This window comes from Balaenoptera borealis (assembly GCF_965194805.1).
Source record: "Balaenoptera borealis genome assembly, chromosome: 5".
Classification (NCBI taxonomy): Eukaryota; Metazoa; Chordata; class Mammalia; order Artiodactyla; family Balaenopteridae; genus Balaenoptera; species Balaenoptera borealis.
In genome coordinates, this window is record NC_138862.1 from 45,557,914 (window position 1) to 45,585,469 (window position 27,556).

General features: G+C 34.7%; 1 protein-coding gene and 1 long non-coding RNA gene across 2 annotated transcripts in view; both read left to right on the forward strand.

Annotated features, from left to right (window-relative positions):
* The window catches only part of EPHA6 (EPH receptor A6), an 851,091-nt gene that overhangs the window by 481,097 nt on the left and 342,438 nt on the right, over positions 1–27,556 (forward strand). The gene's annotated exons all lie outside the window — the stretch shown is intronic.
* Positions 2,599–17,201, forward strand: LOC309628835. Its single transcript, XR_014244737.1, has 2 exons — positions 2,599–7,871; positions 8,211–17,201. It is a non-coding gene; the product is annotated as an uncharacterized lncRNA (long non-coding RNA).

Genomic DNA, 27,556 nt, shown 5'->3' on the forward strand with positions numbered 1-27,556 from the left:
ACGAAGTGCTATTGGGCATTTTTGCCAATTGTTTCTGACATGTGTCTGGTGTCAGGGACCCTTTGTGTTGGGGAAATGTTTGTTTGGGACTTGTATAGGTCATCCTCTTGGCAGATTTGTGACAGGTATGTCTTCTGGTGTATGAATGTATATTCCATTTGGTGATTGGTATCTTTGTTGTCTTTTGTAAAAAGGAAAATTCAGGTTCAATTCATTAGAAAAATTTTAGCTATAAAAAAAAGAAAAATAAAGATGTTTTTTAAGCAATGTATGGCAACAGTATTCTTCAGACTCCAGAGGAAATTAGTTAAGATGAAACTCTTTTAAAGCTCCCAAACTGGTTCTTTTTGCATATGCAGTTAGAGAGAGCTAGCTTGATAAAATACTGTTTTCAGAATTCTGACCCTGAGAGAACAAAAATATGCCTAGGAGAAAGCTTGAAGTTAAGTCTTATCAGGTCCTTAAAATACAAACACAGCCCACTTTGCCTGAGACTTCAGCTTTGGGTTAATTAGTAGAACTTCAAAAGATGTTTGGGTTATTAAACACACGTCTTCTACCACATTAAACAGAAATTGTGCTATGAAAAAAAATGTATGTTTTTAGAGGTTATGGAATATGTTCTTAAGTTTGCCAATCAGAAAATGCTGGTATAACCGTTCAATTACTTGTTTCTTGGTTTTGTTAGGATCTTTTGAAGATTAAAATGGTAATATGTAATTAAAGCTACTAAAATGATAGGGAAAACATTTCAGTGTACAAAGCAAGTATGATATGTGTTGCCACTGAAGAAGGTGCAAAGACCAGAAATATATTTGTTGAGGAAAAAAAGAAAAAAATTTTGTCCTAGAACTCGTTGCTTATGTTAGGGAAAATAAGGGATGAATTAATGTGGATCCAGAAAGTGATAAAAGGTTTATGAAAAAGGAACTTTGAGAAAAAAAAATTTGTACATTGTCAGGATTAAGATTAGATTAATTTAATTAGGTAAATGATCTTTTTTATTAATAGTAACCTGATACAAGACTGGAATTTGCTTTTCTTTCTCCCCATTAAGAGAACAGAATTTTCCTGGAATATTGAGCTGCTTTTGATAACGGATTTTTATGTTTCTTTCTCTAACTAACTTTGAGTATTCCTATGGGCCCCTAGGCATCTTAGAAAAAATATTAAAGTAACTAGAATTATTTGGTGTGTTAAATTATATGAAAAACGTTTGATGACTTTCAGATCATACTGCTAAACTGGGTAAGAAATTTTAAAAATTCTAATGGAAAGCTGTTGTTTTGCTTCAAACCATATTTTTGACCTCATTGTTCAGGATGGAAAAAATTGTCTAATAAAGTTATCACAGAGTATAAATATTTATTATGTGTATCACTGCTGGCTTTAAGTTTACTGCTAAAAGCACATGTACAATGCTTATGTGACAATTGGGTGTAAGTGATAAAATATATAGCCCATAAAATGTTTCCCCATCAGCATAGCTCTGTACTTGTTTTTTATGTCTGATTAGTTTTCCCCCAACATGGATAACTAGGCCAATATATAAACAAAAATTAGGCCCAGCACCGAGAGACATGAATGGACCCAGAGCAAGCAACTGAGCCACTCTGGCAATGCTGGAAAAAATATGTTGATTATCAATGCTTTCTGTGAAAAGATTTACAATTAAAAGGGGAAAATGATGGAAGAAATTTTCACATATTGAGGTATGGGGAAGTCATTCTGGCTTATACATGATTTAATTTGAACTTTAGGCTAACCAAAACAGCAGGTTTGTGGCCTATTAAACATACATTGTACATCTGCTTTAACAATTCAGGAAAAAAAAAACCACATTCAGAGAATAATACAAAGATACATTTTGATTATAATCCTCGTAATATGTCTACTAATTTTCAAATGTTTGTCCAGGTACTATGACAAAGTAATCAAAGAGAGAGGTAATGTTTTCATAATGTAAAATACTGATGCTAAGCTTGGGATTTAAGATTATTTCCAACTCTGTGTCCATTCACAAAATTAGGCAGGACTCCACCCCACTTTATCAGGAAGTAACCAGAGTGGCTGTCACCCCATTCCCTCAAAGAGTTGGGGAAAATTGGAACAGAAGTAGAACTAAAACGGAGTTCCTTTGCCAAGTTTATGATTAACCCCTCAATCTAAAACTTTATTCCCTTTCTTGTTTTGTACCTGTCCCTCCTCAAGGTTGAGGAGTATCAAAGAAAAGGGGGAATTGAAACAAAGCAGGACTCTATGGTCCTCCCCACTGCCCCCATGTCCTCAGCCTGCCTTTTGTCTGTGGAAGAACTTTAGCCAAACAATAAGTTTAATTAGAGAAGTGAGAAAATGCAGAAACAAAGGAAAACAATCGAATGAGACCAAATAATGTTTAGTCATTAAGCAAAATCAAGGACATTTAGTTCCTCCTCAAGGGCTATAGGTAATATTCTGAGCCATATCTTTTGAGCTGTCTTATAGAGACTAAAACCCCCACCAGGTGGAAGAAGTTAACTACATGATGACCAGCCTGTAGACATGACATAAGCTGCCACAATTCTGAGAACTGGCCTCAAAGAAATGGGAACAAACCTGACCCTGGAACTAAAGGCTAACTGTATTTAAAACAATCAAGATGTTGCTGATCAGAGCACTGCATGACTAATTTCAAGATGACTGTCAGAGCCTACTGTGCTGTTTCTACATGTACCCCCTCCCTCTGTCTATAAAAGCTCTTGCCCACTGATTGTCAGTGGGGAGAGTCGACCTTTGGACAGGAGTTCCCCACCCCCCCAGGTTGCTGGCCTCTAAAATAAACCAAGCTTTCCTTTCCATCAACCTGGCCTCTTTATCATATTTTGAGCAGAGAGCAGCCAGACTCCACTTTCAGTAACAATAGGAGTTCTATTGATTTTCAGCACTTTCCAGTCCTTCTGTAATACAGATATTTTAGTTAGCTTATACTTGCCAAATCAAAGTAAATGAATAAAACAAAACAAATTTGTCTAATGAAAATATACCTGAAAGCATATGAGGTAAGTGAAATACATAAGATTAAAAAAAATTCTCAAAATACAGTTATTATACAAAGCTTTGGAAAAGATTAGTTAGCATAATAATGAGAATAATAGCCTATTTATTTTTTATTGATGCCTATTATACCCCAAATACTGAGCTAGTCACTTTTTCCAGATTACCTCCTTAAACTTCCCACAGCAACCCTATTAGGTAGATGCTACTTCCTAGTTTATAGATGAGAAAATGAGGTGTAGAGAAAATAAGTGAATTGCCAAGAGTTAAGCTACTTAGCCAGAATTCAAAGTCAAGGACATCTAGCTCCAGATTTGACTTTTTAAAATCCTACATTACTCATAGAGAATGGACTTGAGGACACGGGATGGGAGGGGGAAGCTGGGGCGAAATGAGAGTAGCATCAACATATGTACACTACCGAATGTAAAATAGTTAGCTAGCGGGAAGCAGCAGCATAGCACAGGGAGATCAGCTCGGTGCTTTACGATGACCTAGAGGGGTGGGATAGGGAGGATGGGAGGGAGACAAAAGAGGGAGGGGATATGGGGACATATGTATGCATATGGCTGATTCACTTTGGTGTACAACAGAAACTAACACAGTACTGTGAAGCAATTATACTCCAATAAAGATCTATTAAAAAAAAAATCCTACAGTATACATGCTTATTTAGTAGGCCACATCATATTTATGGAAAAATCAAGTTAAAGAGACAAACATTCTACTTTCACTCAATTCCTGTGTCTTCTTCATGAGAGCAAGTGAGAATACTCTCAGGTTTAGAGGTTTGGCTGATGTGTGTATTATATGCAAATACAACATTTTGTGAAGACTTAGAAATGTTGGAAGTACTCTGGAACATCAAATAACCATGGCTAACTAAATTAAAGAAATTTTAGTAGGTTGTGAGCTGTGGTTATTTTTTGGTTGATCCCTTCACCATTTGGGCCCAAAAGATTGCTTTTAGCACTTAGCCTAAACTTTGGAAGCATTTATAAAGATATTCTGTTCTCATTCAGATAAGGAGAATTAAGTCACTTGATGTTTTATTGTGATTGTTTCCAGTAGACTCTCAGCTTTATATTAGAACAAAAATAATATGCATTTACAAATAAAAGAAAGCAGAATTTGACTTTATGTGATGTAAATGTCTATACTGTTAACTATTTAGAATTATTTGTTTTAGATGGATTAGTGTATGGCTGATGAACATGTTTTAAATGAAAGTCTGATAAGCACATTAGCAAACGCTTTAAATTACAGTAACTGATTTTGACATCCTCAGTAAATGCCAAGAAACATAGCTTTTACAGCAAGTTCATGGAAATGTTCAGATAAAATATTTATGAATTCTCCACTAACAGAAAAGTCTCATGGTTTTCTTTGACAGAGGATGACCTTTGCTTCAATAAGTTCCCATCTTTGCTCTAACTTAGTGTTTAGATGCCCTGCTTAGATGAATAAAACATAACATTTTGTTCTTTGTGTTTTCTAGTATATGGGATAATTAATCGAAAGGAAGACTTTGAAGCTTTAAAATGAAGTAAATGGGTAAAAAAAAAAGGCATTAAGAAATCTTTGAAGATCAATTTCTCAGCAGGAAATTTGTCAAAGCAATTAGGATCCACCCTGACTTGGTCAAACACAGAAGTGCTCAGTTGATGTGCTCTTTCACATAACTAAAGCATTTTTAACTTTAGTGATCTGTGCTAGTCATACAGTCAGTCACCTGATGGTTTATACAGAGATGAGTAAACGACTCAGTTGTGTAAAAAAGAACTTTATGAGAATAAAATCAAACATACTACAGTTTTTAATATGAAAACTAAACAAACAGGAAAACATGAATTGGGTAACTTTCAACTGGATGTACTATAGATTCAATGTAGGTTCAATTTTAATATTTGTGCTTCTCTTCTTGCTTTAGTTCTTATATTCCTTAGGAAGGAAGACAGTATTACTTTCTACTGAGGTATAATCAGAAAACAGTAGCAGTTGAGGTAAACAAGAAGTCCCCTACTCATGTCCTGAAGATGTGAAAGTTTGCTAAAACAACCATCTATTCCACCACACTCTTTAGCAAATAAGGTGTCATCTGGTCCAAAGGAAAGTAGCACATTAATTTTTGTAGTCATAGGACACAAAATGGCCTGACCCAGAGGTAGGAATTTATCTAATGGCCTGACCGAGAGGTAGGAATTTATTCTATGGTATTGAAAGATTACTTAGGACTTAGGACTTACTTAGGACTTCAGTATGTAGATAGGTAGGGAATAAAGTATGGACTCATTAATATTTTTATAATGATCTCTCTTTGTAAAGACATTTGATTTTAATAGAGACATTGACATCACACGTCCCCAGACAAGGAGTAATTGTGCCCCTGTTGTGGGAATTATATCTATTTTCTGCCAAAACTCTCTGACATATACTGGACACATCCAGAGACATTGGAAGAAGGGCACTACTCATATTTGGTTAACATATACTTGCAGAATTAAAACAAGTAAAGTGCCAAGTTCATATTATTGAAATTGTTCATTGAAAATGCATGCCCTGAAAATTAAATTCTAGCATATTGGCATGTTTTTAACTAATCAAGTGCCAGTAGGTTACACGAGATTTATATATGTTCACTGGCGTGCAAATAACAGGACCTGGAGGATTCCAAGAAAGTATATACATTTGAATAAATGTTTGAATTTCCTGGACTTATCTTCTAGATTAGCAGTCCCCAAAATATTTCTACAGAGGATTAATCCTGTGACATGCTTTTCAAAAAGTGTTTCCTTGGTCAGTTGAGTTAGGAAATGTGCATGCTATATGACCTTCTTCACTACTTACAGCAGAATAACACATTAAAAGCTTTGATAATTCCTTCAATAAGAAAACTTATTTGGCTTTTTTTTCCCCCATCTAGTGTTCCCAAAAATGTACTTAAGTACAAAATTCTTTTCCTGTGCAACATTTATTAAAATCCTAAACATATAATCTTCTGGAAAATTATTCCCAACCTAGCATTTACCAAAGATATTCAAATTTAATAAATATCCTCTGGGAAATATTTGCCAAAATTCTTTCATACATGAAGAAACAAATTGTTTTCTTCATGGCTTTTTAGCATGTGGGATATGAAAGGTTTTCCTGGATTTGTGATATTGACTATTGCAAAATCTTCTATAACATTTTTATTAGTGAAATGCCTTTTTTATGCCAATAACAATGTTTGTTCAATGTTGTCTTTTGTTCACGACAATAACAGTAGCCAATAATTTTGAGTGCTTGCAATGTGTCAGGAATTAATTTTAAATGCTTTAAATGAAACAATATATTTAATCTTCACAATAACCCTCAGTGATGGATATTATTATTTCCACTTTTTGGAAGAAAAAACTGAGGAAACAGAGAAGTTAAGTAAATTGATCACAGTCACATGACCAGTGAGTAGCAGAGCTGGGATTCAAAACCAAGCACCCTGGCACCAAAGCCCAAGTGCTTAATCATAGCACTATACCGCCACTTCTCATGAGAGCCTGTGCTGGGACTCTCCTGATCCTCCCTCCATCTCCACTCATTTGTAGCTTCAGGCTCCCAGTGGCTACTAGGATATCTCAGTGAAGAGGAAACCTAGGCTTGCTTCAGAAGCTTAAGATACTTGACAGTCTTTCTGACACTTATATGCCAGGAACATGGCCATAGTCAATACAAACTCTTGAGCCGGAGTCAACAGAATAAAGTTTCCAAAGTTTAGGCTAACACTGTTTCCAAAAGTAGTGTTCTAGCATTCTGATATTTTATGAACATAGTGCCAGTAAAAGGTTTTCATTTTACATAGTATGAAATAAGAGAAATATAATACCTTTGCCTCTTTTTTGGATATTTACAGTAACTTTGTTTAATCTACCATTTTCCAAACTTATTTGAAGATATATCTCCTTCATGGTACACCTATCAACATCTCGAAGACCAAAGTTACAACCACCCTAAGTTTGATAAATAGTGAGTAATGATCAGTGATGTGCTGATGTTTAAAAACTGGATCTCCAAGCCAAAAAGGAAAGAAAGTTTTTTTAAAAGACTGATTTACAGAGTTTGAATGTTGTAGTGAAAAGATAGGCACAATAGGTTCTGAAAAGCTGACAAAGGCTGGCTGCAGCACACCATATATTTCTCAACCTCCTCAAAATCTAGCATTACCTCTTACATCATCATTAAGAATTGGCATCTCTTTATGTGGAGGCCATTATACAAGCGGTCAAGAGGGATTTTCAGGATTATATTCAAGGCTCTTATATGATTATCTTTACTTTATGTGGACACTTGACATAAGTGCTTAAAAAGTCACATCTGGACTGAGTCACTACCAATATGGTTGTGATGCCATAGACTTTCTTCCAAAATTCCTACATTAGATGCATATCAAGATTGCCTATATCCTAATAATTCTAGCTCTAGCTGTTTAAATGTATTCCTATCACAAAAAGGCATTATACAAGAGTCTATAATAAAAGACAGTACACACCGAAGTGGAAAAAACCCCAAAGGGACTAACCATAAGGAAAGAAAAGAGGAAACAAATTTAGACCAGGTTTATTTCAAATATCCACTATCTACAAATATTTGCTCCCTAAACTGTTGTGCCCTAATGGAGTTCCCTCTAATTCCTTACAAATATCACTTTATCTAAACTTCTCTTATACATTATCATAAAATGGCACATTGATATGTATAAGCAGTTCAGTCAGGCTCTCTCATGAAGACATCTAAGACGACAGTACCATCCACAGTCATACTACTAGCATTGAAGCCATGCCCATTGCATTGAAACTGTCAGGGTAGAAAAAAGTTTTCTCTACCCTCTTTTTTTATTGTTTAGGAACCTACAAATTAAATTGACAAAAGACAGATTATCAACAGAAAAGACAGATTTTTATTTATGTACATACATAGGAGTTCACAGAAAAACATGACTCAAGGAGATGGTTAGAACTGGGGACTTATAACACATCTTGACAGGGGAAGGGGAGGGGAATAAGAGCACTTATGGGAAAACAAATGTCGAAAAGATAAATGGGTCCTTAGAAAAATAGATGGCAGATACAGTAGTTTTGTGACAACGTCTGTTTAGGTGATTTCTTGTCCTGGTGCTAAATTCTCCTTTCTGGTGATAGGAGTCAGTCCTCCCTGGTTGCAAAACTCCTGAGGAGGGGATTTATGACAGTTGAATTCTTTTGGGAGGCTTAGCTTTTAAACAGATAAGTAGAATTTAGAAGTTCAAAAAAAAAAACTTTATAGTGTACATTCTGGATCCCTTCAAAACTCAAACGGAGGACTTCCCTGGTGGCACAGTGGTTGAGTCCGCCTGCCAATGCAGGGGACACGGATTCGATCTCTGGTCTGGGAAGATCCCACATGCCGCGGAGCAACTAAGCCCATTCACCACAACTACTGAGCCTGCGCCCTAGAGCCCACGAGCCACAACTACTGAAGCCTGCGTGCCTAGAGCCCGTGCTCCGCAACAAGAGAAGCCACCACAATGAGAAGCCCGGGCACCGCAACGAAGCCCGCTAGCCACAACTAGAGAAAGCCCGCTTGCAGCAACAAAGACACGACACAGCCAAAAAAAAAAAAAAAACAGAAAACAGAAAAACTCAAATGGACAATGATATATATAAAGTGTAGAAGGCAGTAGAACAACCCAAATGTGGGAAGATAGTGACTGAGGTTAGGAAAGTCATCTGAGCAAATTATTCTCAGGTTTTTCTGAAGCACAGCTGCAGGCAAGGAAACATCATTGTGGGTATCTGGGAAAAAAAATGTCCTGCAAGCAGAGGTCATTTCTTAGTGAATTTATGATGTGGGCTAATTTTTAGCCTGATAGGCCACTTCTCTTTGAACAAATATTTGGTTTCCTTAAGAACCAGGCAGAATTATGTAACTAAAGGCTGCAGATTCAAATCAAAGACAAATTAATGTGTATGTAGTAAAAAAAAAGAAAACTCTGCCCATTAATTGAAATTGATCTCTTAAGTCAAGTCAGAAAACCATGATAAGAATTACAATAAATGGCATAATTCTAAAATTATTAAGGACAGAAGTACATATATTCAGGGTGACACTCAAAATACTTAAAAATTTTACAGCATAGGCATTATCCAGATTGAAGAGTGCTGGCTGTAAACCATTGATATGGCCATGATAGCATGTACCCACTAAAATGCCATCATTACAATGTCAGATAGATTTCCTTGTTTACCTATCAATCACTTTGCTTACACTAACCTAATATAATTTGACTATTCAGAAATTGTGTTGCTAAATTCCAATTTTAGTTTTTAAAATTAATATTAAATTTTATGTATTTTTCGTGTATACTGTACAATTAATTATAAGTTAATGTTAAGAAAACAAATACTACTTGGTTGCATAAACTCACCTTATAAATGAATAGGCTAAAATAATTGTTTTATCCACATACTTTTTCCCCTAGAAACAGAATTTAGAAAAAAGCCCCACAATTATTTAGCACATCATGTTGCATTTTAAATGAAATACAAAAATGTGACTAAAAGATTCGCATTATTCATAGTGAATAATAATACTTAGATCATTTTTAGTTTTGAAAATCTTTGTAATCCTATTAACTTTTGCAATAAATATGGAGCAATGCCATTTGGCTTGTTAACAAAGTAGTCACAAAAATCAGTGGGAAAAAGTGTAACATATGCACTAAATACCTTTGAAGCTACTGTGAGAACATGAAGTAGAAATTATGAGCTAGCAGCCAATGTGAGAAAACACTAGTTTTTTTTCCGCGTGCAGTCATGATTTGTAAACAACAATTACTAACTAGAGAAAATGAGAGCAAAACACAGGGCTCAGCCAGGTGTTATTTTACATAAGTTATTTATTCTGCTATTTGATCAATGATAAGAACAAAATCACCCATATCCTCAGGAATACGTGAATGTTTCAGGGCAGCTGTGGTAGCACCTGGCTACTTGTCCTATGCAAAGACTACCTCTATCAAGGAAGAATCAAGATTTATTCCTCTTGGCTTGAACCAGACACCATGCCAATAAATCTACTGTTGCATTGCATTATTTCTTTAATGAGAGAACAAAAGCAGTTTTACATCCTGTTTCTGGTGAATTGGCAGGAATACACTTGCATCCTCTTGAATCTGTGTGACAGGACCCTTCAACATTCCCTCTGAGTGGCCAGCAGCATGAGTGATTTCTCCCTTTGTATATTTTCTATAAATGCACACACACACATACTATTGGTAAGGAAGAAACTTTCTTCTCCCTTCTAGGTTATTCTGGCTGATCTGAGAATTAAATTGACCTGAGACAAATTGACAAGAGAAAATCAAACAAAAGTTTAGTAACATGTATATATGAGAGAAACCCAGGAAAACTGAGTAACTCACCAAAACATGGTTGAAACCTTTGCTTTAAATGCCATTGTCAGCTAAATACAAAAGAGTATGCTGGGGTAGTGATTTGGGACTTCGAAAGGGAGAAAGGTAATTCACATGGAAATGGAAAAGCATATGTTTGCTGGGCCACGCAGAGACAATGGGACACAAAGTGAATTCTGACAGGGCTGACAAGGTTGTCCTACCACATCTAGCCCATATTCTTTACAGACATCTCTGGTGATATCTCTTATTCAGGGAATAGACCCTTTACCTAAATTCTTTAGACAGCTAAGGGAGACATAAAAAGAAAGGCTTCCTGAGTCTTCTGTTTCTTAAAAATAATCAGGCTATTTCACTAAGCATGATACCGTCTAGGTCTATCCATGTTGCTGCAAATAACAGAATTTCATTCTTTTTTATGGCTAAGTTATAATTTGTGTGTGTGTGTGTGTGTGTGTGTGTGTGTGTGTGTATCACATGTTCTTTATCCATTCATCTGTTGATGGACACTTGGGTTACTTCCATATCTTGGGGTTACTTCCTTTATTGTAAATAATGCTACTATAAACATTGGGGCACATGTATCTTTTCAACTTAGCGTTTTAGATTTTTTTGGATATATACCCAGGAGTGGAATTGCTGGATCATATGGTAGTTCTATTTTCAGTTTTTTGAGGAACCTCCACACTGTTTTCCACAGGGGCTGCACCAATTTACCTCCCCCCCCCCCCAACAGTGTATAGGAGTTCCCTTTTTTCCACATCCTCGCCAACATTTGTTATTTGTGTTCTTTTTAATGTTAGCCATTCTGACAGGTGTGAGGTGATTTCTCATTTTGGTTTTGATTTACATTTCTCTAATAATTAGCGATGTTGAGCATATTTTCATGTGCCTGTTACCTATCCGTATGTCTTCTTTGGAAAAATGTCTATTCACTTCTACTGCCCATTCTTTAATCAGATTGTTTGTTTTTTTGATATTGAGTTGTATGAGCTGTTTATATATTTTAGATATTAACCCTTTATCAATGGTATCATTTGCAAATATTTTCTCCCATTTAGTAGGTTGTCTTTTCATTTTGTCAATGATTTCCTTTGTGTTGTAAAAGATTTTAAGTTAAATTAGGTCCTGTTTGTTTATTTTTGCTTTTATTTCTTTTGCCTTAGGACACAGATCCAAAAAAACTATTGCTACGATTTATGTAAAAGAGTGTTCTGCCTATGTTCTTTTCTGGGATTTGTATGGTTTCAGGTCTTACATTTAGGGCCTCAATCTATTATGAGTTTATTTTTGTATATGGTGTGAGGAAATGTTCTCATCTCATTCTTTTACTTGTAACTGTCCAGCTTTCTCAGCACCATTCTTTTTTCTTCATTGTATATTCTTGCCTCCTTTGTCATAGATTAATTGACCATAGACACATGGGTTAATTTCTGAGCTCTCTAGTGAGATAAATCAGACAAAGACAAATACTCTTTGTTATCACTTATATGTGGAATCTAAAAAAATTAAAAACACAAATGAATGAATGTATATAACTGTTGACTGAAAAAAAAAAAGGACAACCTAAAAGTTGAGAATTATGTTTTATTCGGCAGATACTCTTAAGACTTCAAGCCCAGGAGACAGCATCTCAAATAGCACTGAGAGACTGCTCGGAAGAGGAAGGGGAGAAGCCAGGATATGTAGGAGTTTTTGCAACTAAATCAGGTAGTCAGAACATCCAAAGACTACTGTTAATAAGAGAAAACCAGGTTTCTCAAGTTAAGGAATTGCTTTTCTATGTATGGGAAGATATAAGAGTCTGGGCTCACTGAAATCATTCCTTTGATATGCACCTCAGTTCTCTGGGGCTCGTATTCTGAGCTTCCTCAGCCTCTCTGTCAGGGTGGCTGCAGTGGCTGACTGCTAGAAGGGCTTGGCAGTGGGCAGCCCATTTGTCTCCATCCTGAGTTCCCTCAGGGCTCACCTTCCAGGCAACTGTAGTGTAATGGCTTGATGGCTGCAACATAGTTTGTTTACTGATATGGCAGGCAATATTTTCGTCCTGATAACAAAACAGAAACTGACTCACAGATACAGAGAACAAACTAATGGTTACCAGTGGGGAGAAAGAGTGGGATGAACGACAACATAAGCATATGGGGTTAAGAGATTAAAAACTACTATGTATAAAATAAATAGGCAACAAGGATATATTGTACAGCAGAGGGAAATACAGACATTATTTTGTAATAACATTAAATAGAGTATAATGTGTAAAAATATCGAGACTAATATATTAGTGTATCCAAGTCTTCTGCCTGTTCTTTAATCAGGTTGCTTGTTTTTAAATCAACTATACTTCAATTAAAAAATTAATAACCAACCTAAATTAATCCTCATGCCAAAGAGACACATTAGGTGGTGGCAAGTTTTGCTTCCCTACAACAAATATATACTTATATAAAATTGTGAAGATAACTTTCACTTCCAAAAAGTAAGAGAAAAAACCCCAAAGCACAGCTTTTTAAACATTGTACAGCTAGATTACATAAAAAACATATAGAATCTTAGCGTTACAACCTATAAAATTATCGAATCCAGCAGACTTTTACTGATCAAGAGATATTAAACTGTGGCGAGGGGAAGTGAGAGTTCAGCTTAGGGGTTGGAACAGGTATCAGGATGATGAAAATGGGTTTGGAATTAGTGAAAAGGTAGTTGATATTGGGAGCACTCAAAATCGATAATCAAATAACTCAGAATATTTTGGGTTTTGCTTTTATTTCTCAGTCCAAATGCATTTTCAATTGAGACAGTTCAATAATGGAAAATATTGAAAAGAAACGAACCCAAGATGGATTTTAATATTATACAATCAAATTATGGCATAATGTCCATTTTCATCATCACCATATGTTCAAACTCTTATCACTTTGCAATAATCTTTCCTTATTTTCTGGTAATATTATATTATTATATGTTATTATTATTTTCTTACATTAATTCTACTCTCATAAAATGATGATTATATGCATGGAGTATGTAAATTAATTAGATAGTGTTCACATGGTGCCTTAAAGGATTTATAGAACAGAACCTCAGAGGGCAGGACAATTGTCTGAAGCCTTGAAACAAGATTTAAACAAGTTCTGAATAAAAGAGATACTCACATGCAAGGTACCTAATGTGTTTGTGTGGCACTGTACTAGGTCCTATGGGAGCTTCAGATCTTGAACTGTGACACAGTTCCTAAAGTACAGTCGGTAAATGCTGGACTTAGTCTGGAGTCTGCTCCTTATCTCTTATGTAATTGTGAATAAGTTATTTACAGTCTGATCCTATTTCCTCAACTTTAAAATAAGAATAGTGTACTTACAAAGTTACAGTGTATTTCAGGTGATTTAATATATGTGAAAGAGCATGAGAAGTTGAAAAGTGAACTACAGTATATTATTATTTATTCTATAAAGAGGAATAGAATAGCAAGAGCTTAAGATAAAGGCAGTCAATGCTAGATGTCATGTGGAATAGACAATAAATGTTTTAGGAGTTCAGACATCAAAATCAATTCCATTTGAAGAGATCAAAGAAGTCTTAAGCTAGTCTGTGTTTCTATCTTAAGGGAAAAAAGGTAATTGCTCTATTTTATCTTATAAGATGAATAGAAGTCCTTATATGAGAATCTCTCTTCTAAAATTCCCAAGGTTATCCATGGGTTGTTTCACAGCCCTAAAATGTGAGTGAAGAATTTCTGGTCTGTTTATGCACCTTAGGGGTCCAACAGCATAGAAAAGCGTCTTTATTTTTCCTTCTTGAGACATCTAATAAGCAAATCCATAACACTTATGACACTAATTTTCATAAAACTTCTTCATTTAAAATACTTTTGAAGCCAGTCATCTTCCAGCTAGCTTTCTCTGCAATTTTGTATCCTCCTTTAAATTCAAGGATGACGGAAATACAGGGCAACTAAAATTTGATGATACCTCCATAAGTCACATGTATCACTTCATAGTCATAGCTTATAAATATATTAATATTTAGGTTCAACTCTTTGAAATTTATTAAAATTTTTAATTATATTTTTGAAAACAATCTTCAGAATAATGAGCTAAGGCTAAGATTAGTTAGGATCTTTGAAATAAAATCATATTCCTTTTAAATCAGTTTTAAAAATTATGGATAATGTAATAATTAGTTAATGTAATTTAAAAATCAGTAACTATCAGACAATGATTAGATTTATGTCTGCTTTGCTCTTTTAACATCTAGCTTTCCTAGGCCAGCATGGTAATGGTAAACAGCTATTAGTAATTTAATGCTATTATAGTTTTTATATATACATATATATGTGTATATATATACACACATATATATATTTGTTTTGTTTTTTTAGAGAACCCACAGTTCAGTTTTTTTCAGAGCAAAGAAAAGAGAAACTTTTGATCACACTAGAAGAAACTCAGCCAGAAGTTTGGAATCTGTACTGAAACAACAGGTTCAATGAGGACAATATCCTGCAAATACAGTTGATTCGCTGTTGCATCTGTCTACTGTTTGTCTAATATTAACAACTATAAACAGAGTAGTGCAAATAGTATTTGGAAAAAGCCTTTCACTGTTACAGTGTCAGGCACAACATTCCACTTCTTTTCTTACCATTGGTTTTCTTTGCCTACCTGGGCTTCCTCTTCTTCAGTAAAGTCACTTTTGATATTGAAGGTCTTGAGAATCTCCTCATGAGTTTTCCCCCTTGATCATATTGGCAACAGTCTTGCATGTAATATCAAGCAAACCTTTGATGTTTAAATAGTTTGCAGCCAGAGTAAGTTCAAAGAGTGTTCCTTGGGAAACTTTCAGGAATCCTTCTTCCCAGACAGGGATATCATCTCTTTGTTTTTCTTTGTTCTCATCATCCTCAGGAGAAGGGTCATCCTCGTGGTGGGTGCACCACTGAATGACCTTTTTTAATGCTGCTGAATTAAGATTTGGAGAGGAACTGGTCATTATCTCCTTCATGATCCATTCCAAATCTTCCAAAATGGTCTTGATAGATACACAATTTAGTTATAAAATAGACACAAAATTTAGTCATACAGTTCGGGGGCATTTGCTATTTTTAAAATGTTTTGAATCATGGCAGGCATGTCATTTTGCATGTTGTTTTGTCACTTTAAATATTATACTTATTTCCCCATGCCTGTATGTCTACATCATTTTTTAAGCAGCTTGATTGAAATCTATTGTATGGATTTCTTTTAAGAGTCTGAATTTTTTTTAAGTACAGCAATAAAATTTGTATGTAAAACTTTATTCATTACATTATTTTAAAATTTATATTTTTGCAAGCTTTATCACTTAGCTGCTTCCTTTCCACAATATATGTTAAAATGATTTTAGTCATTTACTTATAGATGACTTTCCTGGTTATTTTACTATAATTTTTTTCTCTTTTTTGATAATATTTAAGTTGGTTCATTTTTTCCTATACCTGGAACATGATTCAGAGTTTTTGATGAAGCGACTGAGGCCCAGAAGTTACAAACCATATTCAAATATAACTAGGATATTATATTTTAAATCTATTTATATAATTTTTATATATAATTTGTATAATATTACAGTTCAAATAATAGTACTTTTACCTAGAAGAATTACTAAAAACCAGTATTTTTTATTTTAATATAATATTATGAATAGGGAGATTGTGTGAAGTTAAGATGAAAAGGGACAAATTATTGATTTTTCTATAGGGCCATGCCAACTTTCTGAGATTTTGGTGGATAGTATATGTTAAATTCCTAGAAAATACTGGCACAACATATATCATTTTATTGAAACTTGACAGGTAATAATAAGGTCAACAGAATCTCAGACTGGTCTAATTTGAGGACATTTTTCCCCCTTATATGTCAAAGAAACTGCATTTTATAGCATCTGTCATATCAACAGTTTCTCAAATGCCTCTGAAATGATGTAATAGTCAGTAGAGGTATATGGTATTAATCACTGAAAACAGCAGCCTAAAGACAAACTTAACAGTGAGCACATTAAATCAGCCAGTCATAAGACTAATAAAGTAGAAATTAAAAAGGCACAGATTATACTGAAAATCAATTTAAAGATGATGCTTCAGGTTTTACTCTGTATATGTACGTGCTGATAGTGCTGTGTCATCTTGACTCATTATTAATAGTGATTTTTCACTGTGGGTAGTGAGAGGCTTCTCTGCAAGTATTACCACACATTTTTCACTAACATCTTGTTAAGCTACCTGCCAGCTTCATCTTGGCATAGCAAGAAGTAGAAAGATTGAGCATGCTTTGTGTTACACAATGTTAATTTTTCCTTGGGAAAGACTCTTGAAATTCAAAGGTAAATAATTTTAAAAAAATAGATCAACATTAACTCTGAGGAAAAACGGGAAAAAAATTAGTCATGTATCACCTACAATTTAAGGCAATACAATCACAAAGAGGGAAATCTCTCCCTTTTCTAATAAGAAACGTAGAGAAGGGAACCCTGACATTGTAGATTGAATAAGGAAAATCTGTAGGACTGGAGTATCCAAAATGTTTTTTAAAGAAAGAAATTGAATGCTTTTTAAAAGTAATATATCAAATGAGTTAGGTAATTAAATAGATGACTTTTTATCACTGCTTTAGAAACATATTTTTTAAAAAACTTACCACTTGTTCTACTGACTCATAAATGTATTCAAAATTAAGGTCTTCAAAGATAAATCAGTTGAATTGTTTGTTTTAAGTTTCCTATTGTTATTGTAACAAATCACCACAAACTTATTGTCTCAAAAACAACACATATTTGTTATTATACAGTTCTGGATGTCAGAAATCCAAAATAAGTCTTATAGGGCTGGAGGCTCCAGGAAGGATCCATTCTTTCCCTCTTCCAACTTCTTCATTCCTTGGTTCACAGCCTTCTCTTGGGTAGATGTCTCCTCCTACCTCCCTTTTATGAGTATACTTGTGATTATATTGGGCCTACCTGGATAATCCAGGATAATCTCATCTCAAAACCCTTAACTTAATCAAAACTGCAAAGTCCCTTTACCAGAGAAGAACATTCACAGGTTCTGGGGATTACAATGTGGAAATATTTGGAGGCCATAATTCATCCTATCACAGGCGTCATATGGTTGAACATATCACAGTGTTATTCTCAGATCTAGAAAGGAGACAGAAACTAGAAAGAAAGCACCAATTCTGCTGTATGTAAGTATCACATGTATATCTCAAACTCATAATCAGGTTTTAACCACATAGGGAAAGTAGATAACAGTATATATTACCATTAAACTCTGATTACAGGAAAAAACACATCATGAGCAGATATCATTAGAATATATTATGCTATCTAAAGCACAGTATATCTAATAAACATTTCCAAAACAAGATATAGATCAGAAATATTTGGAAGCATGTTATCAGGTTTCAAAAAATGTCAGTTCACATGATAAATATCACATTTACAAAATTTCACAAGTAAAATTACTGTATTGAGTATAGTGTGTTTTTCTTCTGTGCATACACAGAAGAAACACTATTACATGTTCTTGCTCTGCAGTTATACCCATTGGTTCATTAGCAAAGAAAAGGGGAAAATCATATAGTCTTAAAAGTCTGCTCTGAGTTGTACTTTCTGGTCTATATTATATATTTATTATATAATTGTTCTTAATTCACATTTCATCATGTTGATTATAATTTCTTTAAATCACACATACACATCTTTCTAGAAAGGAGCACAGGGAAGAAAAGAAAGGAGAGGATAAAGCAAAGAGACACTGAAAAGCACTAAGAAATGACATGAAGAAAGAACAAAGGAAGGAAGAGGGATAGGAAGAAGAGAAAGAAGAAAAAAGAAGAAAGGTTGATAGATAAGCAAAGTGGAAGAGTTAATTCTATTTATACTAAAGGTCAGCACTAAGACGAGGTGGAAGTTATTGGAAGAAAACAGTGACTCCATATGAGAACTTTTTATCAGTTAAAGATTTTCAAAAGAGAATGGGCAAGCAACCTCCCTAAGCAGGAGAAGGAAGATACAGGGCCTTCAGCCATGTGAGGAGGATACAGCAGGTGCTGGAGAGACAGACATTCAAGATGGTGGAAGAGTAAGACATAGATATCACCTTCCTCCCCACAAATACGTCAGAAATACATCTACATGTGGAACAACTCCTACAGAACACCTACTGAACACTGGCAGAAGACCTCAGACTTCCCAAAAGATTTTCTTTTTTTCCCTTTTCTCTTTTTGTGAGTGTGTATATGTATGCTTCTTTGTGTGATTTTGTCTGTATAGCTTTGTTTTTGCCATTTGTCCCAGGGTTCTGTCTGTCCATTTTTTTGTTGTTGTTGTTTTTTTTTTAGTATAGTTTTTAGCACTTGTTATCATTGGTGGATTTGTTTTTTGCTTTGGCTGCTCTTTTCTTTTTTTTTTTTTTTTTCCTTTTCTTATTACTTTTTAATTTTTAATAATTTTTTTATTTTTTATTTTAATAACTTTTATTTTAGTTTATTTTATTTATTTCTTTTTTTCTCCTTTTCTTTTGAGCCATGTGGCAGACTGGATCTTCATGCTCCAGCTGGGTGTCAGGCCTGTGACTCTAAGGTGGTAGAGCCAAGTTCAGGACATTGGTCCACCAGAGACCTCCCGGCTCCATGTAATATCAAACGGCAAAAGCTCTCCCAGAGATCTCGATCTCAATGCTAAGACCCAGCTCCGCTCAAATGACCAGCAAGCTACACTGCTGGACACCCTATGCCAAACAACTAGCAAGACAGGAACACAACCCCACCCATTAGCAGAGAGGCTGCCTAAAATCATAATAAGGTCACAGATACCCCAAAAAAACACCACCGGACATGTCCTGCCCAACAGGAAGACAAGATCCAGCCTCATCCACCAGAACACAGGCATCAGTCCCCTCCACCAGGAAGCCTATACAACCCACTGAACCAACCTTAGCCACTGGGGGCAGACACCAAAAACAGCGGAAACTGTGAACCTGTGAAAAGGAGATGCCAAACACAGTAAGTGAAGCAAAATGAGAAGACAGAGAAACACAGAGCAGATGAAGGAGCAAGGTAAAAACCCACCAGACCAAACAAATGAAGAGGAAATAGGCAGTCTACCTGAAAAAGAATTCAGAATAATGATACTAAAGATGATCCAAAATCTTGGAAATAGAATGGAGAAAAATAGAAGAAAGATTTAACAAGGACCTAGAAAAACTAAAGAGCAAACAATGATGAACAATACAATAAATAAAATTAAAAATTCTCTAGAAGGAATCAATAGCAGAATAACTGAGGCAGAAGAAAGTACAAGTGACCTGGAAGATAAAATAGTGGAAATAACTACTACAGAGCAGAATAAAGAAAAAAGAATGAAAAGACTTGAGGACAGTCTCAGAGACCTCTGGGGCAACATTAAATACACCAACATTCAAATTATAGGGGTCCCAGAAGAAGAAGAGAAAAACAAAGGGACTGAGAAAATATTTGAAGAGATTATAGTTGAAAACTTCCCTAATATGGGAAAGGAAATAGTCATTCAAGTCCAGGAAGCACAGAGAAGTCCCATACAGGATAAATCCAAGGAGAAACACACCAAGACACATATTAATCAAACTATCAAAAATTAAATACAAAGAAAATATATTAAAAGCAGCAAGGGAAAAACAAAAACTAACACACAAAGGAATCCCCATAAGGTTATCAGCTGATTTTTAACTGGACACTCTGCAGGCCAGAAGGGAGTGGCAGGATATACTTAAAGTGATGAAAGGGAAAAACCTACAACCAAGATTACTCTACCCAGCAAGGATCTCATTAAGGTTTGATGGAGAAATTAAAACCTTTAAAGACAAGAAAAGGTAAGAGAATTCAGCACCACCAAACCAGCTTTACAACAAATGCTAAAGAAACTTCTCTAGGCAGTAAACACAAGAGGAGGAAAAGACCTACAGTAACAAACCCAAAATAATTAAGAAAATGGTAATACGAACATACATATCGATAACTACCTTAAATGTAAATGAATTAAATGCTCCAACCAAAAGACATAGACTGGCTGAATGGATACAAAAAACAAGACCCATATTATATGCTGTCTACAAGAGACCCACTTCAGACGTAGGGACACATACAGACTGAAAGTGAGGGGATGGAAAAAGATATTCCAGGCAAATGGAAATCAAAAGAAAGCTGGAGTAGCAATTCTCATATAAGACAAAATAGACTTTAAAATAAAGACTATTACAAGAGATAAAGAAGGACACTACATAATGATCAAGGGATCAATCCAAGAAGAAGATATAACAATTGTAAATATTTATGGACCCAACATAGGAGCACCTCAATACATAAGGCAAATACTAACAGCCATAAAAGAGGAAATCGACACTAACACAATCATAGTAGGGGATTTTAACACCCCACTTTCAGCAATGGACAGATCATTCAAAATGAAAATAAATAAGGGAACACAAGCTTTAAATGATACATTAAACAAGATGGACTTAATTAATATTTATAGGACATTCCATCCAAAAACAACAGAATACACTTTCTTCTCAAGTGCTCATGGAACGTTCTCCAGGATAGATCATATCTTGGGTCACAAATCAAGCCTTGGTAAATTTAAGAAAATTGAAATCGTATCAAGTATCTTTTCCAACCACTATGAGACTAGATATCAATTACAGGAAAAGAACTGTAAAAAATACAACCACATGGAGGCTAAACAATACACTACTAAATAACCAAGAGATCACTGAAGAAATTAAAGAGGAAATAAAAAAATACCTAGACACAAATGACAATGGAAACATGATGACCCAAAGCCTATGGGATGCAGCTAAAGCAGTTCTAAGAAGGAAGTTTATACCAATAGAATCCTACATCAAGAAAGAAGAAACAACTCAAATAAACAACCTAACCTTACACCTAAAGCAATTAGAGAAAGAAGAACAAAAAAACCCCAAAGTTAGCAGAAGGAAAGATATCATAAGTATCAGATCAGAAATAAATGAAAAGGAAATGAAGGAAACAATAGCAAAGATCAATAAAACTAAAAGCTGGTTCTCTGAGAAGATAAGAAAATTGATAAACCATTAGCCAGACTCATTAAGAAAAAAAAGGGAGAAGACTCAGATCAATAGAATTAGAAATGAAAAAGGAGAAGTGACAACTGACACTGCAGAAATATGAAGGACCATGAGAGATTACTGCAAGCAAATATATGCCAATAAAATGGACAACCTGGAAGAAATGGGCAAGTTGTTAGAAAAGCACAACCTTCCAAGGCTGATCCAGGAAGAAATAGAAAATATAAACAGAACAATCACAAGCACTGAAATTGAGACTGTGATTAAAAATCTTCCAGCAAACAAAAGCCCAGGACCAGATGGCTTCACAGGTGAATTCTATCAAACATTTAGAGAAGAGCTAACTCCTATCCTTCTCAAACTCTTCCAAAATACAGCAGAGGGAGGAACACTCCCAACCTCATTCTATGAGGCCACCATCACTCTGATACCAACACCAGGCAAAGATGTCACAGAGAAAGAAAACGACAGGCCAATATCACTGATGAACATAGATGCAAAAATCCTCAGCAAAATACTAGCAAATAGAATCCAACAGCACATTAAAAGGATCATACACCATGATCAAGTGGGGTTTATCCCAGGAATGCAAGGATTCTTCAGTGTACACAAATCAATCAATGTGATACACCATATTAACAAATTGAAGGAGAAAAACCATATGATCCTAACAATAGATGCAGAAAAAGCTTTCAACAAAATTCAACACCCATTTATGATAAAAGCCCTGCAGAAAGTAGGCATAGAGGGAACTTACCTCAACATAATGAAGGCCATATATGACAAACCCACAGCCAACATCGTTCTCAATGGTGAAAAACTGAAACCATTTCCACTAAGATCAGGAACAAGACAAGGCTGTCCACCCTCACCACTATTATTCAACATAGTTTGGGAAGTTTTAGCCCCAACAATCACAGAAGAAAGAGTAATAAAAGGAATCCATATCAGAAAAGAAGAAGTAAAGCTGTCGCTGTTTGCAGATGACATGATACTATACATAGAGAATCCTAAAGATGCTACTGGAAAACTACTAGAGCTAATCAATGAATTTGGTAAAGTAGCAGGATACAAAATTAATGCACAGAAATCTCTTGCATTCCTATACACTAATAATGAAAAATCTGAAAGAGAAATTAAGGAAACACTTCCATTTACTACTGCAGCAAAAAGAATAAAATAACTAGGAATAAACCTACCTAAGGAGGCAAAAGACCTGTATGCAGAAAACTATAAGACGCTGATGAAAGAAATTAAAGATGATACAAACAGATGGAGAGATATACCATGTTCTTGGATTGGAAGAATCAACACTGTGAAAATGACTATACTACCCAAAGCAATCTACAGATTCAATGCAATCCCTATCAAACTACCAATGGCATTTTTCACAGAACTAGAACAAAAAATTTCACAATTAGTATGAAAACACAAAAGACCCCAAATAGCCAAAGCAATCTTGAGAAAGAAAAATGGAGTTGGAGGAATCAGGCTCCCTGATTTCAGACTATACTACAGAGCTACAGTAATCAAGACAGTATGGTACTGGCACAAAAAGAGAAATATAGACCAATGGAACAGGATAGAAAGTCCAGAGATAAACCCACACACATATGGTCACCTTATTTTTGATAAAGGAGGCAAGAATATACAATGGAGAAAAGACAGCCTCTTCAATAAGTGGTGCTGGGAAAACTGGACAGCTACATGTCAAAGAATGAATTTAGAACACTCCCTAACACCATACACAAAAATAAACTCCAAATGGATTAAAGACCTAAATGTAAGGCCAGACACTACAAAACTCTTAGAGGAAAACATAGGCAGAACACTCCATGACATAAATCACAGCAAGATGCTTTTTGACCCACCTCCTAGAGAAATGGAAATAAAAACAAAAATAAACAAATGGGACCTACTTAGAAGCTTTTGCACAGCAAAGGATACCATAAACAAGACGAAAAGACAACCCTCAGAATGGGAGAAAATATTTGCAAATGAAGTAACTGAGAAAGGATTAATCCCCAAAGTTTACAAGCAGCTCATGCAGCTCAATATCAAAGAAACAAACAACCCAATCAAAAATGGGCAGAAGACCTAAATAGACATTTCTCCAAAGAAGATATACAGATTGCCAACAAACACATGAAAGGATGCTCAACATCACTAATCATTAGAGTAATGCAAATCAAAACTACAATGAGGTATCACCTCACACCAGTCAGAATGGCCTTTATCAAAAATCTACAAACAATAAATGCTGGAAGGGGTGTGGAGAAAAGGGAACCCACCTGCACTGTTGGTGGGAATGTAAATTGATACAGCCACTATGGAGAACAGTATGGAGGTTCCTTAAAAAACTAAAAATAGAACTACCATACGACCCAGCAATCCCACTACTGGGCATATACCCTGAGCAAACCATAATTCAAAAAGAGTCATGTACCACAATGTTCACTGCAGCTCTATTTACAATAGCCAGGACATGGAAGCGACCTCAGTGTCCATCAACAGATGAATGGATAAAGAAGATGTGGCACATATATACAATGGAATATTAGCCATAAAAAGAAATGAAATTGAGTTATTTGTAGATTGGTGGATGGACCTAGAGTCTGTCATACAGAGTGAAGTAAGTCAGAAAGAGAAATACCATATACTAACACATATATATGGAATCTAAAAAAAAAAAAAAAAAAAAGTGGTTCTGAAGAACCTAGGGGCAGGATAGGAATAAAGACGCAGATGTAGAGAATGGACTTGAGGACACGGGGAGGGGGAAGGGCAAGCTGGGACGAAGTGAGAGAGTGGCATGGACATATATACACTACCAAATGTAAAATAGATAGCTGTTGGGAAGCAGCCGCATAGCACTGGGAGATCAGCTTTGTGCTCTGTGACCATCTAGAGGGGTGGGATAGGGAGGGTGGAAGGGAGATGCAAGAGGGAGGAGATATGGGAATATATGTATATGTATAGCTGGTTCACTTTGTTATAAAGCGGAAACTAACGCACCATTGTAAAGGAATTATACTCCAATAAAGATGTTAAAAAAAAAAATAGAATGGATAGCTTTGTGAAGAAGTATACTCTTTAGTGCAACTGCTGAATTAAGAAGTGGATACCCAGCTATCAGCGGTACATTGAAGGGTTTTCTGCATTGCTGAAAAGAAATGTATTAAATGGCTTGTAAGATCTGTCCTAATATTACGATTCTGTTACTTAACACTCACTATTAAGATTTTCATTGTCACGAACACATGTGCATAAGAGTGTGCGCTCGCTCGCTCTCACTCTCTCTCCCCTTCCCCCAGTTTCTCTCTTTCTCATCTGAACACACACACACTCATGCACACAGGCTATCCCGATTTATAAACCTTCATATGCCTACTATGCTTAGTAGATGACTGAGAATTAGCAATATTTGATAGATCTTTAGGAAGACACATCATCTCATGACCCATGGCATAAGTCTTTATTACGTGCTCAAAATAAGACATATTTGTGATAATCCACAGTGTGATTTTGAACTGTAGTATTAGTGTTTGATATTTTAAATTTTCAAGAAATAACCTTGACATTTTGAGTTAATGTCAAAATTGGCCTTCACGTCTTGTCATTAAACAATTGCTCACTTCTCTGAACCTCAGTGTCTTCATCTTTAAAGTGGAGACAGTCTCCTTCCCATAGATTTATGAGAATGAAATAAGATAACATACATGGTATAAAGTAAACGTTTAATAAAGATTGATTAACTCTTAACTAGGAGCAAAATAATTAACTAACTAGAACAATTCACTGTTTCTTCAGATATCTCCACATAAGCATAAGAAAACAAAGCTTTTCAAAGTGTGAATAAGATCTCTTTTGCTAACTAACTCCACTTCGTGCTTTTATTTTCAATTTTTGTTACATAGTTTTTGGTAAACTATTTGAGATTCAGAAAATGTAGTAATCAAAAAGGTTTGTATTAAAACCATTTTCAAGAATGTGGTAATCTGTTCAACAGTCATTTATTTTGAAGGTCAAAGCTAAGATTTTTGAAAGTTTAAGAAAGGATGTATATCAGAAATACAATTCTGCTGAAGGCTATACTGAACACATAATTCTTACTCAGGAAATATTGCTTGAGTCGTCAGGTCTTTCAGTTGGCCTCTGATCTGACAAACTCCAGAAGATATTACTTCCCTGACTATTTCTCTCCTTCTCTGACTTTTTAGAATCAGAAGTAAAAATCAATTAGTTGCCCTTTTGTGTCCTAAAATCAGTTTTTCTCATGTGGAGGAATAAACGTATTTTCTGCTTTATATCAGTTGGCGCTACAGTGTTGTCACAATATGCCAAATTCAGATGCTATGTAAACTTGAATTATTAAGACAAATTCATTAAATATATTCAAAACAAATGCTTTAGGTTTCATGCATTGAAACCTTATTTTAAAATGAAATTCTGTATAGTGTTGTTCTTCTCTGAAAATATAAAATGCAGCATTTGGGTTTTATTGACCTATTAATTGTTTCCCACATCCTCTGCTTTCAAACTCACTAAGTGTTTAAAATGCATGCTTAGTGTATATTGATACAGCTTTTTTCAAAAGCAATATGGTAATAATAGTATGACACAAAATCCAAATTATATAAAGCAATTTTCTCTATAAAATAATTTAACAAAATCAAAATTTATGCACAAAAATTTGTGCATAAAATGTCAGAACTCTAACAGGACAATATTGGAAACTTCAATATCCAATATTAGAGGAGTGACTTGATAAAGTATCAGCATAATTGAATATTTTAGCCATTGAATTAAAATTATAGAAACTATATTAAAGTATGGAGTAGGGATAAGAATATATGGTTTAAAATAGAATTATCTAGAATTAAGTATATTTAACAACTATGTAAAACGTGGATGTTTACATATGAAAGGAATGTGCAAAAGTGAAGAAATTTTAGTATTTACATAGATCTTAGGCCCTGAAGTCCATGTGTAAGTGAAGAATCTATGTAGTTAGGGAATAGATTCTTTATTTCTCTTTTATAAAAGTATAGAAGAGGATTCATATAATTTAGGTGATGTGTCTGTACAATTAATTAACCATTGGAGAAATAGAAATAGAAAAGATAGTACCTAGATTTTAACCAGTAGTCATTCTAAAATGCTACTGGCCTAACAGAATTTCTTATAAGTTTTGCAAGGATTATATCATTTGACCTTGAGTGCCAAATAATTATGAGGCAAAAAGTAATACACTGGTAATATTGCTTTGTGATATTGTACATTAAACTGAAAAATAAACTATAAGATTGTATACATGAAAAGGACATTTTCAAAAGTTGTAAGAAACTGATATACTTTAATCAACTTCTAATTTGTTTTATTCACTTTAAAGTTATAATTTTTCCATAAAGCACCATTTAATACATTATTATACTATAATTCAAGAACATTAATGCATTTTTCAACAGAGATAAATTTACTAATGGTAATTTATTAGCAGTGAATATGACTCAATTTAAATAGTGAATTATCGGAACACTTTCTTATTTACCATATTACCCATTTCTATTTTAGCTTATGGCACAAACTTCTTTTTCTTATAAATTTCTATAATTATCGCTCATTTTAAGAATATATCTTAATCCAGCAATAATGCTGTCACTGAACAGCTGGAAAGAGTTTTAAATATACTTTCTAAAGTACTTAATTCCTTAGGAGAACCAAACTTGTCATTCTCACAAATTTAAGAAAGTACTGAATAGTTTATCCTTAAGATACAAAGGCAACATTGGGAAGTAAATTACCACATTTAATACTTGAGTCTTTCTTATAAATTTAAAGAATTTTCATCTTGATCATAGAGAATCAATTTTTTCAAATCCTGTTTTCAATTGCAATTGGTACATTTGAATGGATTTTTGAAAATGAACTGGAAAGATATCATGAGTTCATAATGATACTTCTAATTCGAGTTTACT